General features: G+C 40.5%; 1 pseudogene; it reads left to right on the forward strand.

Moving 5' to 3' along the window:
• LOC138843812 (serine/threonine-protein kinase Nek3-like) overlaps window positions 1-13,239 on the forward strand; it is a 91,740-nt pseudogene that overhangs the window by 5,151 nt on the left and 73,350 nt on the right.

Here is a 13,239-nt window from a genome sequence, read left to right on the forward strand (position 1 = left end):
TATTTTACTTTATGGCTCTTCCTAAAGTTGACTTAACTTCTCCTCTGTCCTTGCGCTTGTGTTTCCAGTTTTTTGAATTGTAAACATGCTGCGATTAACTTATTGTTTGTGCATAAAAATGTCATTGTCTTATATTGTATTTTTGGCATGGACTCCTAGAGACAGAAGCACCTGAAAGCTCTTATTACTTTCTAACAAGTGGCTTTCTGAAAAGGGTACACAATCTATACTAAATAGGTTCGTTTCAAAGTAGAATTGACTACTTTGGGAGCAAAACACCCCTCAAGGGATTTATTGGGAGACTGGAGTTTGGACTAAATACTAGACTATATAATTGAGTTCTCTGCTTGCGGGTGATAATGGTGCTGTGTTTATGAGGGAGAGTGTGTCCTTGCTCTTGGGAGGTACATGCTGGAGTGTTTGGGGTGAGTGTTTGATATCTGCAGCCTTTTCTCCAGGGGTTCAGAGATACATAGAGGGAGATAGCATGCAAGTGTGGCAGATGTTAACCATTGGGGAGCCTGACTGAGAGCATGTGGGCATTTGTAACTCCTGTAGGCTTGAAATTTTAAAAAAGTAAAATCGAGGGAAACAATTAGTTAAAATAAAACATAAAATAAAAGGAATGTCCCAGTGGCGTTGTGGTGCAGTAGGTTGAGCTGCAGCTGATGACGTCAGCATCCCATTTCTGAATCCTGAGTGCTTTACTTCCGATCCAGCTTCCTGTGCTGGGGAAGACAGCTGCTGACAGCCTAATTTCTTGAGCCCCTGCTATCCACATGGGAAACCAGGAGGAAGTTCCTGGCTCCTGGCTTCAGCCTGTCCCAGCCCTGGCTGCTACAGGCATTTGGGGAGTGAACCAGCGGGTGGAAGATCTCTGTCTGTCTCTGTCTCTCTCTCTCTCTCTCTGTAACTCTGCCTTTCAAATGAATAAATACATCTTAAAAATAATAATAACAAGAGTGTCATTGAGAAAAAGCCTGGAGGATGACAACTGGGCAGTGAGGCTGCTGGAGGAGAACTGAGATGCTTGGCATGAGGCAGTCGGGCACAGGACCACCCATAGGACTCTGGTGAGTTTGAAGAGCTGTTTTGTGGAAGAACGAGTGGTCTTGTTCTCCTTCTCTTGGAGCATGAGCTGACTCTAGGCCTGGAGAATGTTGCCAGAGGACACATTTGGCTGCTGTGAGGCAGGAGGTGCTACCTTAGGCCCTCCAGCAGGGCAACGGACTATGCCGTGTATGGCAGAGAGCCGTCTACCAGGAGCTGCCCTCTTAGGCCGGCTGCCATGCACGTGGCGGTCTGGTGGAAGCTGTACTGGACATCCTCTAAGTCCTTCCTCCAGCTCTGACAGTCTCAGTTCACAGATACTCCTTCCTTTTGCCGCTGAATTCCCTAAGGCTGTTGAAATGGTATCTGAACCACCCTGATTGGGAGTGGTGCAAGTTGGGGAGCAAAGAGTTTTATTGTGACCATTATTCTTAGTACCTAAGTATTAAACCAAAATTACTATGTGTCTTCTTTAAATACCTAGGAATTACTTATGCCTATTCTTACTAAAAGTAGGATAATTTTTCATTTTTTAATTCAAAAATGCATCTGTTTTTGTGTAATAACTCATAACCTACTTACTGATATGTTGCTTCCTCTACGTTTCCAGTGACATCTGGTCCTTAGGATGCATTCTGTATGAACTCTGTACCCTTAAGCATCCAGTAAGTATGGTGCACAAAACATAACTGGAAGGTTGTGGTTATCTCTGGTGAGGTCCTAAGCAATGTAGAAAATTCCAGCTGGCAGTTCACTTACTTAGGATGAATTCATTATGAAAAAGTTTTCCTATGTTGTCATTATTGTTGTCTTTGCCTAGAGCCACTTTTGTGATGTATACCAGTAGGAAATGTCTGTTGTTTCATTTCTGTTGTTCTTTTTTTTAACTTTTATTAATGAATATAAATTTCCAAAGTACAGCTTATGGATTACAATGGCTTCCCCCCCATAACGTCCCTCCCACCCACAATCCCCCCCCTTTCCCACTCCCTCTCCCCTTCCATTCACATAAAGATTCATTTTTGATTCTCTTTATCTACAGAAGATCAGTTTAGCATACATTAAGTAAAGATTTCAACAGTTTGCTCCCACACAGAAACATAAAGTGAAAAATAATAGATGATTTTTTAAATGATGATGAAATCAGATCAGACCTATTGTCATGTTTAATCCCAGTGAGAGTCAAGTTGGGAATTGATAATTTCTTTTTTTTATAGAAGATCAGTTTAGTATGCATTAAGTAAAGATTTCAACAGTTTCCACCCCCATAGAAACACAAAGGGAAATATACTGTTTGAGTACTCGTTATAGCATTAAATCTCAATGTACAGCACACTAAGGACAGAGATCCTACATGAGGAGTAAGTGCACAGTGACTCCTGTTGTTGACTTTACAAATTGACACTCCTGTTTATGGCATCAGTAATCTCCCCATGCTCCAGTCATGAGTTTCCAAGGCTATGGAAGTCTTTTGAGTTCTCCAACTCTTATCTTGTTTAGACAAGGTCATAGTCAAAGTGGAGGTTCTCTCCTCCCTTCAGAGAAAGGTACCTCCTTCTTTGAAGACATGTTCTTTCCACTGGGATCTCACAGAGATCTTTATTCAGGTGTTTGGGTTTTTTTTTTTTCCAGAGTGTCTTGGCTTTCCATGCCTGAAATACTCTCATGGGCTTTTCAGCCAGATCCGAATGCCTTTAGGGCTGATTCTGAGGCCAGAGTGAGTGCTGTTTAGGACATCTGCCATTCTATGAGTCTGCTGTGTATCTCACTTCCCATGTTGGATCACTCTCCCCTTTATTTATTCTATCGGTTAGTATTAGCAGGTACTAGACTTGTTTATGTGCTCCTTTTGACTCTTAGTCCTTTCATTATGATCAATTGTGAACTGAAATTGATCACTTGGACTAGTGAGATGGCATTGGTACATGCCACCTTGATGGGATTGAATTGGAATCCCCAGGTATGTTTCTAAGTCTACCATTTGAGGCAAGTCAGCTTGAGCATGCCCCAAATTGTACATCTCTTCCCTCTCTTATTCCCACTCTGATGTTTAACAGGGATCACGTTTCAGTTAAATTTCAACACTTAAGAATAACTGTGTATTAATTACAGAGTTAAACCAGTCATATTAAGAAGAACAAAAAAACTACTAAGAGGGATAATGTATTAAGTTGTTCATTAACATTCAGGGCTATGCTGATCAAGTCACCGTTTCTCATAGTGTCCATTTCACTTCGACAGGTTTCCTTTTTGGTGTTCAGTCATTTGTCACCAATCAGGGAGAACATATGAAATCTGTCCCTTTGGGACTGGCTTATTTCACTCAGCATGATGTGTTCCAGATTCTTCCATTTTGTTGCAAATGACTGGATTTTGTTGTTTCTAACTGCAGTATAGTATTCTAAAGAGTACATATCCCATTATTTCTTTATCCAGTCTACCGTTGATGGGCATTTAGGTTGGTTCCAGGTCTTGGCTATTGTGAATTGTGCTGCTATAAACATTAGGGTGCAGACCGCTTTTTGTTTGCAAATTTAAATTCCTTTGGGTATATTCCAAGGAGTGGGATGGCTGGGTCGAACAGTAGGGTTATCTTCAGGTTTCTGAGGAATCTCCAGACTGACTTCCATAGTGGCTTGACCAGTTTGCATTCCCACCAACAGTGGGTTAGTGTCCCTTTTTCCCCACATCCTCGCCAGCATCTGTTGTTGGTAGATTTCTGTATGTGAGCCATTCTAACCGGGGTGAGGTGAAACCTCATTGTGGTTTTGATTTGCATTTCCCTGATTGCTAGTGATCTTGAACATTTTTTTCATGTGCCTGTTGGCCATTTGGATTTCCTCTTTTGAAAAATGTCTATTGAGGTCTTTGGCCCATCTCTTAATTGGGTTGTTGGTTTTGTTTTTGTGGAGTTTCTTGATCTCTTTGTAGATTCTGGTTATTAACCCTTTATCTGTTGCATAGTTTGCAAATATTTTTTCCCATTCTGTCGGTTGTCTCTTCACTCTCCTGACTGTTTCTTTTGCAGTACAGAAACTTCTCAATTTGATGCAATCCCAATAGTTGATTTTGGCTTTGACTGTCTGTGCCTCCCAGGTCTTTTCCAGAAACTCTTTGCCTGTGCCAATATCTTGAAGGGTTTCTCCAATGTTCTCTAATAACTTGATGGTGTCAGGTCATAGATTTAGGTCTTTAATCCATGTTGAGTGGATTTTTGTGTAAGGTGTAAGGTAGGGGTCTTGCTTCGTGCTTCTGCACGTGGAAATCCAGTTTTCCCAGCACCATTTATTGAATAGACTGTCCTTGCTCCAGGAATTGGTTTTAGATCTTTGATCAAATATAAGTTGGCTGTAGATGTTTGGGTTGATTTCTGGTGTTTCTATTCTGTTCCATTGGTCTATCCATCTGTTTCTGTACCAGTAATATGCTGTTGTGATTACAACTGCCCTGTAGTATGTCCTGAAATCTGGTATTGTGATGCCTCCGGTTTTGTTTTTGTTGTACAAGATTGCTTTAGCTATTTGAGGTCTCTTTTGCCTCCATATGAATTTCAGCATCATTTTTTCTAGATCTGAGAAGAATGTCTTTGGTATCCTGATTGGAATTGCATTGAATTTATAAATTGCTTTTGGGAGAATGGACATTTTGATGATGTTGATTCTTCCAATCCATGAGCATGGAAGATTTTTCTATTTTTTGGTATCCTCTTCTATTTCTTTCTTTAAGATTTTGTAATTCTCATCGTAGAGATCTTTAACGTCCTTGGTTAAGTTTATTCCAAGGTATTTGATTGTTTTTGTAGCTATTGTGAATAGGATTGATCTTAGCAGTTCTTTCTCAGCCATGGCATTGCTTGTGTATACAAAGGCTGTTGATTTTTGTGCATTGATTTTATATCCTGCCACTTTGCCAAACTCCTCTATGAGTTGCAATAGTCTCTTAGTAGAGTTCTTTGGATCCTCTAAGTAAAGAATCATATCATCTGCAAAGAGGGATAGTTTGACTTCTTCCTTCTCAATTTGTATTCCTTTAATTTCTTTTTCTTGTCTGATGGCTCTGGCTAAAACTTCCAGAACTATGTTAAATAGCAGTGGTGAGAGTGGGCATCCCTGTCTGGTACCAGATCTCAGTGGAAATGCTTCCAACTTTTCCCCATTCAATAGGATGCTGGCCGTGGGTTTTTCATAAATTGCTTTGATTATAGTGAGGAATGTTCCTTCTATACCCAATTTGCTTAGAGTTTTCATCATGAAAGGGTGTTGAATTTTATCAAATGCTTTCTCTGCATCAATTGAGATAATCATATGGTTTTCTTCTGCAGTCTGTTAATGTGGTGAATCACATTGATTGATTTGCGAATGTTGAACCATCCCTGCATACCAGGGATAAATTCCACTTGGTCTGGGTGGATGATTTTTCTGATGTGTTGTTGTATTCTATTGGCGAGAATTTTATTGAGGATTTTTGCGTCTATGTTCACCAGGGATATTGGTCTATAATTTTCTTTCAGTGCTGCATCTTTCTCTGGCTTAGGGATTAAGATGATGCTGGCTTCATAGAAAGAATTTGGGAGGATTCCCTCTTTTTCGATTGTTCTGAATAGTTTGAGAAGAAATGGGATTAGTTCTTCTTTAAATGTCTGGTAGAATTCCGCAGTGAATCCATCTGGTCCTGGGCTTTTCTTTGTTGGGAGGGCCTTTATTACTGTTTCAATTTCAATTTCTGTTTCAGTTATGGGTCTATTTAGGTTTTCTATGTCTTCCTGGTTCAATTTAGGTAGATTGCATGTGTCCAGGAATCTATCCATTTCTGATAGATTTTCTTGCTTGCTGGCATACAAGTCCTTGTAGTAATTTCTGATGATTCTTTTTATTTCTGTGGTGTCTGTTGTTATGTTTCCTATTTCATCTCTGATTTTATTGATTTGGGTCTTTTCTTGTTTTAGTTAGTTGGGCCAATGGGGTGTCAATTTTGTTTATTTTTTCAAAACACCAGCTCCTTGCTTGGCTGATTTTTTGTAATTTTTTTTGGATTCAATCCTGTTGATTTCTTCTCTGATTTTAATTATTTCTCTTCTACTAGATTTGGGTTTGGTTTGCTGCAGTTTTTCTAGGTCCTTGAGCTGCATTTAAAGCTCATTTATTTGGTACCTTTCCAATTTCTTGATATAGGCCCCTATTGCTATAAACTTGCCTCTCAGTACTGCTTTTGCTGTATCGCGTAAGTTTTGATATGTTGTGTTGTTATCCTCACTTACTTCCAGCAAGTTTTTGATTTCTCTTTTGATTTCTTGAATGACCCAGTGTTCATTCAGGAGCATGTTGTTCAGTCTGCATGTGTTTGCATACTTTCTAGGGTTTCCTGAGTTGCTAATTTCCAGCTTCATTCTGCTGTGGTCTGAGAAGCTGCATGGTATGATTCTAATTCTTTTAAATTTGCTGAGACTTGCTTTATGGCCTAGTATGTGATCAATCCTAGAGAAGGTTCCATGCACTGCTGAGAAGAATGTGAAGTCTTTAGATGTAGGATTGAAAGTTCTGTAGATATCTGTTAGATCCATTTGGGCAATAGTGTCGATTAAATCTGCTGTTTCCTTGTTGATCTTCTGTCTGGATGATCTGTCTATTTCTGAGAGTGGAGTATTGAAGTCCCCCAGTACTATTGTATTGGAATCTAAATCTCCCTTTAAGTCCCTTAACATATCTTTTAAATAGACCAGTGCCCTGTAATTAGGTGCATATACATTTATAATAGTTATATCTTCCTATTGAATTGAACCCTTAATCAGTATATAGTGCCCCTCTTTGTCTCTCTTAACAGTTTTTGTATTAAAGTTTATTTTGTCTATATTAATATGGCTACACCTGCCTTTTTTTTGGTTTCTGTTGGCATGGAATATCTTTCTCCAACCTTTCACTTTCAGTCTGCATGCATCTTTCTTGGAGAGATGTGTTTCTTGTAGGCAACAAATAGTTGGGTTTTGTTCCTTGAGCCAATCAGCCAATCGGTGTCTTTTAACTGAAGGGTTAATTCCATTAATGTTTAATGTGACTATTGATATGTAGTGACTTTGCCCTGCCATTTTCCTGGAGATATTTTCTAGTATATGCTTTGAGCTTTCCATGCTCTTTTACTGGTGGTTTTTCTTCCTTTACCTTCTTTCATATTGATGGGTGTGTTTCTGTGTTTCTGAGTGTAGCACATCTTTAAGTATCTGTGTTTCTGATGAGAAGTCTGCTGTGAGTCTGATTGGAGATCCTCTGAGAGTAATCTGACGTTTCTCTCTTGCACATTTTAGGATCTTTTCTTTATGTTTCACTGTGGTGAGTTTAATTACAACGTATCGTGGTGAGGATCTCTTTTGGTCATGTTTACTGGGGGTTCTATGAGCTTCCTGTACTAGGATGTCTCTGTCCTTCTCCAAACTGGAAAGTTCTCTGCTAGTATCTCACTAAAAAGGCCTTCTAATCCTTTCTCTCTCTCCATGCCTTCAGGAACTCCTAGAACTCGAATGTTGGTTTTTTTAATAGTATCCTGTAGATTCCCAACAATATTTTTTAGATTTCTAATTTCCTCTTCTTTTCTTTGGTTTGACTGTATGTTTTCCTGTGTTCTGACTTCTAAGTCCGATATTCTCTCTTCTGCTTCACCCATTCTGTTTGTAAGGCTCTCTAATGTGTTTGTCATTTGATCTATTGAGCTCTTCATTTCATTTTGATTTCTCTTCACTATCACACTTTCCTGTTCTACTAGTTTCTGCGTTTCATTTTGATTCTTCCTTAAAATTTCATTTTCACAAGAGAGATTTTCAATCCTGTCCAATAAGGATTTCTGTAGTTCAAGGATTTGCTTTTGAAAACTTCTAATTGTTCTTATCATAAATTTTTTGAAATCCGTATCTTGCATTTCTTCTATCTCATCATCTTCATAATCTTGGCTTGGGGAGTTTTGTTTATTTGGAAGCATCATAGTGTCATCGTTGATCTTGTTCCCTCAACTTTTGTGTTTGTTGCTTGGCATAGTTAATTCTTCTTTCGTCACTGTGCATTTGTTTATTTATTTATTTTTTTATTTTATACTATGTCTGTGTTAAGTGGACTGCCTGCTGTTGGAGGAGCCTTGGAGGCTTGAGATGGGTTTGGCCTGAGAGCTCTGCTTGGTTCTTCCGGGTTATGGGTGTGCAAAGGTGACACCCTCAGGTTATGCATGGTAAATCTCTATTTATTTATTTATTTATTTATTTATTTATTTTATTTATTCAGGAGGTAAGTAATACCGCATGGCATGGCTGTGCAGGATTGATGGTATTTAGCTTCCAATCTCTGGCTTCTACCCAAAGAGTCTGTGCAGGCTCCGTTTCACCTCTGGACTCCCACTGGGTTGCCTAGGCTACTGAATTGTAGCGACTCAGTTCCTTAGCTCTCCCCTGTTGTTATGTAAATCCAGAGTGGGGCCTGCTCTTTGTCTCTTGCTTGCCTTTGCAAGGTTGGTGGAGAGAGAAACTAGAGAGAAACTCATCTGTACCAGTACCCCCCCTACCTTTTTTCCTTCTCTCCTGTAGTCAGTCTGGTGAACTTTCCCACTCCCCTCCAGATTCTGACCACCGTTTCCCCACCAATGTCTCGGGTTACTGAGCTCACCTTCCCTTCCAGCACTGATGTGTGGACTCGGAGCCCTGGGTGTCCCTGCTCTCCCCGCTGGTGTCTGTGTGACATCCACTCCCCTTCCTGCACTGGTGTGCAGACCCTGCAGCTCCCATGGCTCCCATTTCTGTTGTTCTATATGTAGCTTTTCTTTCCTTCTTTTTGCCATAGTGTTCTTAAATTTTTTTTTTGGAATTTCTTTTTTTTTAACTTTTATTTAATGAATATAAATTTCTAAAGTACGACTTATGGATTACAATGGCTTCCCCCCATACCGTCCCTCCCACCCACAACCCTCTCCTTTCCCACTCCCTCTCCCCTTCCATTCACATCAAGATTCATTTTCGATTATCTTAATATACAGAAGATCAGCTTAGTATACATTAAGTAAGGATTTCAACAGTTTGCTCCCACACAGAAACATAAAGTGAAAAATAATAGATGATTTTTTTAAATGATGATGAAATCAGATCAGACCTATTGTCATGTTTAATCCCAGTGAGAGTCAAGTTGGGAATTGATAATTTCTTTTTTTTTTTTTTGTACAGAAGATCAGTTTAGTATGCATTAAGTAAAGATTTCAACAGTAGTCCCAGCTACTCAGGAGGCTGAGGCCGGAGGATCGCTTGAGTCCAGGAGTTCTGGGCTGTCATGCGCTATGCCAATCGGGTGTCCACACTAAGTTTGACATCAATATGGTGACCTCCCGGGAGCGGGGGACCACCAGGTTGCCTAAGGAGGGGTGAACCACCAGCCCAGGTCGGAAACGGAGCAGGTCAAAACTCCCGTGCTGATCAGTGTTCTTAAATTTTTAAGATTTTTGGTAAATATATATATATATATAATACACAATTTGCCATTTTAACCATTTTTATGTGTATAATTCAGTGGCATTAACTATATTGTCAGTATTGCACAATCATCAATAATACTTCCCTGTTAAACTTCTTCACCATCCCAAACAGAAACTTTACACCCATTAAATAATTACTCCTTGTTCCTCTCCCCCAGCTCCTGGTCTCTAGTCTACTCTCTGTCTCTATGAATCACATATTCTAGATATTTCATGTAAGTGAGGTAATAAAATATTTGTCTTTTGCCGGTGCCATGGCTCAATAGGCTAATCCTCCACCTGTGGCGCCGGCACACCGGGTTCTAGTCCTGGTCGGGGTGCCGGATTCTGTCCCAGTTGCCCCTCTTCCAGGCCAGCTCTCTGCTATGGCCCAGGAGTGCAGTGGAGGATGGCCCAAGTGCTTGGGCCCTGCACCCGCATGGGAGACCAGAAGAAGCACCTGGCTCCTGGCTTCGGATCAGCATAATGCGCCGGCTGCAGCGCACAGGCCGTGGGGGCCATTGGAGGGTGAACCAACGGCAGAAAGGAAGACCTTTCTCTCTGTCTCTCTCTCTCACTGTCCACCCTGCCTGTCAAAAAATATATTTGTCTTTTATGTCTTGTTTATTCCACTTAGCATAGTGTTTTCAAAGCTCATCATCCTTGTTGAACATGTATCACAATTCCATTCCATTTTGTGGCTGAATAATATTCCATTGTGTGTATACAGTATACAGTGTCTGTGGACACTGGAGTTGGGGTGTTTCTACTTTTTGACTCTTGAGGATAATGCTGCTATGAACATGAGAGCAAATGTCTGTCAGACTCTCTGATTCCAGTTTTTGAGGTGTATATCCAAGAGTGGAATTGATGTATAATACAATAATTATATGTTTAGCTTTCTGAGGAATAGCCAAACATTTCCAGAATGGCTGTACCATTTTTATACCAATCTTTTTGAAATTAGATTTTACTTATCATGTGTGTTTCCTCTGTAACTGAAATATGAGAAAATAGACTCTGCCACATTGTGTTGTGTTTTTCTAAATATTTTAAAAAATAATTCAACAAAATAGATGGTAAATACTTTGTCCTTTCTGTTTAGCAGTAGTTTATTGCAAAGAACAGCAATTGTAGAATGGATTTCCATTAAGTCTTTGCTTTGCATGGAAATAAATTCTGTTCTTTGGGAATGAATTGAAAATAAGCTCTACCAAGCTCTTATACAGAGGTGCTTGACTGCACACAGAGCTCAGGAGAGGGAATGGCTGAGAAAAATCCCTCAGCACCACCAGAGGAAGGTAACGCAAACTGAAGGTGTGTGCTGTTCAGGAGAGGGCGTCTATTTGAACAAGCGGCTTGTCATGCTGCCCGTCCAGTTAGAACGCGGTGGGGAACCTGTGAGAATGCTGCTGCCTGGGCCCATGCTAACTCTGAAGGTGTCCTGGGCATTAGTATTTTTAAGAAGTTATTCTGGGTCTGGTGCTGAGGTGTAGTGAGTAAAACCGCAGCCTATGATGCCAGCCAGCAGCACACGTGGGCACCTCTTTGAGTCTCAGCGGCTCCAATTCCAATCCAGCTCCCTGCTAATATGCCTGGGAAAGCCTGGAAGTTGGCCCAAGTCCTTGGACCCCTGCACCCACATGGGAGACCCAGATAAAGCTCTTGTCTCCTGTTTTCAGCCTGGTCCTGCCCTGGCTGTTGTGCCATTTGGGGAGTGAACAAACAAATGAAAGATCAGTCATCTCTCTCTGTCCCTCTCTCTCTCTCTCTCTGTGTGTCTCCCTCCCTTTCTCTCTCTGTCTCTCTTGCCCCCCTTTCTCACTCTGTAACTCTGCCTTTCAAATTAAAGAAATCATAAAAAAACCCACAGGTGATTCTGATGTATAGCTTACGTTGAGAAACACTGTTATATACAAATAAAATTATTTAATTTTAACATCATGAATATTTTAGAAATGTTTTTCATAAGCATAAATATACTTGTTCTTCTTCTTCCTAGCAAGAATACACAGGGAGGACTATAGTGCCCAGATTCTTTGGCACACAGTATTTCATCTCTTCTCTGCTTTAAGACACAGTTTTTGTATTTTTGGGGTTAGACACTGTTGCAGTGGCTAAGATGCTGCTTGAGATACCCACATCCATACTGGAATGCCTGGGTTTGTGTCCCAGTTCCACTTCCACTTCCAGCTCCCTGCTAATGCCCACCCTGGGAGGCAGTGGGTGATAACTCAAGTGGTTAGGGCCCTACCACCCATGTGGGAGACTCAGATTTGAGTTCCAGGCTGCTAGATTCAGCCTGACCCAGCCCCAGCTTTTATGGGCATTTGGGGAATGAACCAGCAATGGAAGATCTCTATCTCTGCCTTTCAGATAAATAAAAATAATAAATAAATATATACCTTTTTTGACAGGTAGAGCTAGACAATGAGAGAGAGAGAGAAAGGTCTTCCTTCTGTTGGTTCACCTCCCAAATTGCTGCTACGGCCAGTGCTGTGCTGATCCGAAGCCAGGATCCAGGTGCATCTCCTGGTCTCCCATGCAGTTGCAGGGCCCAAGCACTTGGGACATCCTCCACTGCCATCCTGGGCCACAGCAGAGAGCTGCACTGGAAGAGGAGCAACCAGGACCACAAACTGGCACTCATACGGGATGCTGGTGGTGCAGGCGGAGGATTAACCAAGTGAGCCATGGCGCTGGCCCATAAATATATACTTTTAAGAGATATATTTATTTATTTGAGGCAGAGTTATGTACAGACACAGAGAGGGAGAGACAGAGGTCTTCCCTCTGCTGGTTCACTCTTCTTCCCGGCTTCCCATGTGGTGCAGGGGCCCAAGGACCTGGGCCCTCCTCTACCACTCTCCCAGACCATAATTAGGGAGCTGGATTGGAAGCAGAACAGCTGGGACTCCAATTAGTGCCCATATGGGATTGCAGCACCGCAGGCAGAGGCTTAACCTACTAAGCCACAGCACTAGCCCCCATAAATAAATATATTTTTAAAAACAGTTGTTCCCAAACCTTTAGGAAATGTAGAAATGCAGTATAATTGTTTAAAAGCCTGAGGCCAAGCACATTCAATTTTATTTTTCATTATCTGAAGTTTCCTTTGTTATAGGTTGGGTTTTTTTCATGTCTTCACTTTTTTTTATTAATAGGGCAATACACTTTCAAGATAGAGTGCCAACATGTTCTTATATGAGCATTAGCAAGGCTGACGGCTAATGTTGGTTCCAGTAAATATATTACACATGGAAAACTTTTAGGATGCTATTCCACTGTGTCGTTTTATGTCTCCACTCTTTTACTTGTCAAACTTCAATAGCTTCTTTAATGGCATGAATGTTAAGAAGGATTTTACAGTAGTAGTTTAAATCTGGAAAAGCCAAAAGTACATGTTGTTACAGTATAAGTCTTGGGGTTTCTGGGGAGGAATAATGGATCAAAAGAATATTATGCATATTGTGAGTCTTCTATATCATTTTTTTAAAAAAGTCATATGTATTATTGTGAGTTTATGTTAAAAATGTATATCTGTAACAACATTGATGTTGACTTTAAAAGTATGCAAGGCAGGCAAGTTTCTTATTGTTCATGCTGACCTTTCTCCTGAACCACCATATTATCTTTTAAGTTTTATGTATTTATATGAGAGATATACTTTCTATCTCTTTATATGAGAGATAGAAGTTTTATGTATTTATATGA

Source organism: Oryctolagus cuniculus, chromosome 9 (assembly GCF_964237555.1).
Source record: "Oryctolagus cuniculus chromosome 9, mOryCun1.1, whole genome shotgun sequence".
NCBI classification, from domain to species: Eukaryota; Metazoa; Chordata; class Mammalia; order Lagomorpha; family Leporidae; genus Oryctolagus; species Oryctolagus cuniculus.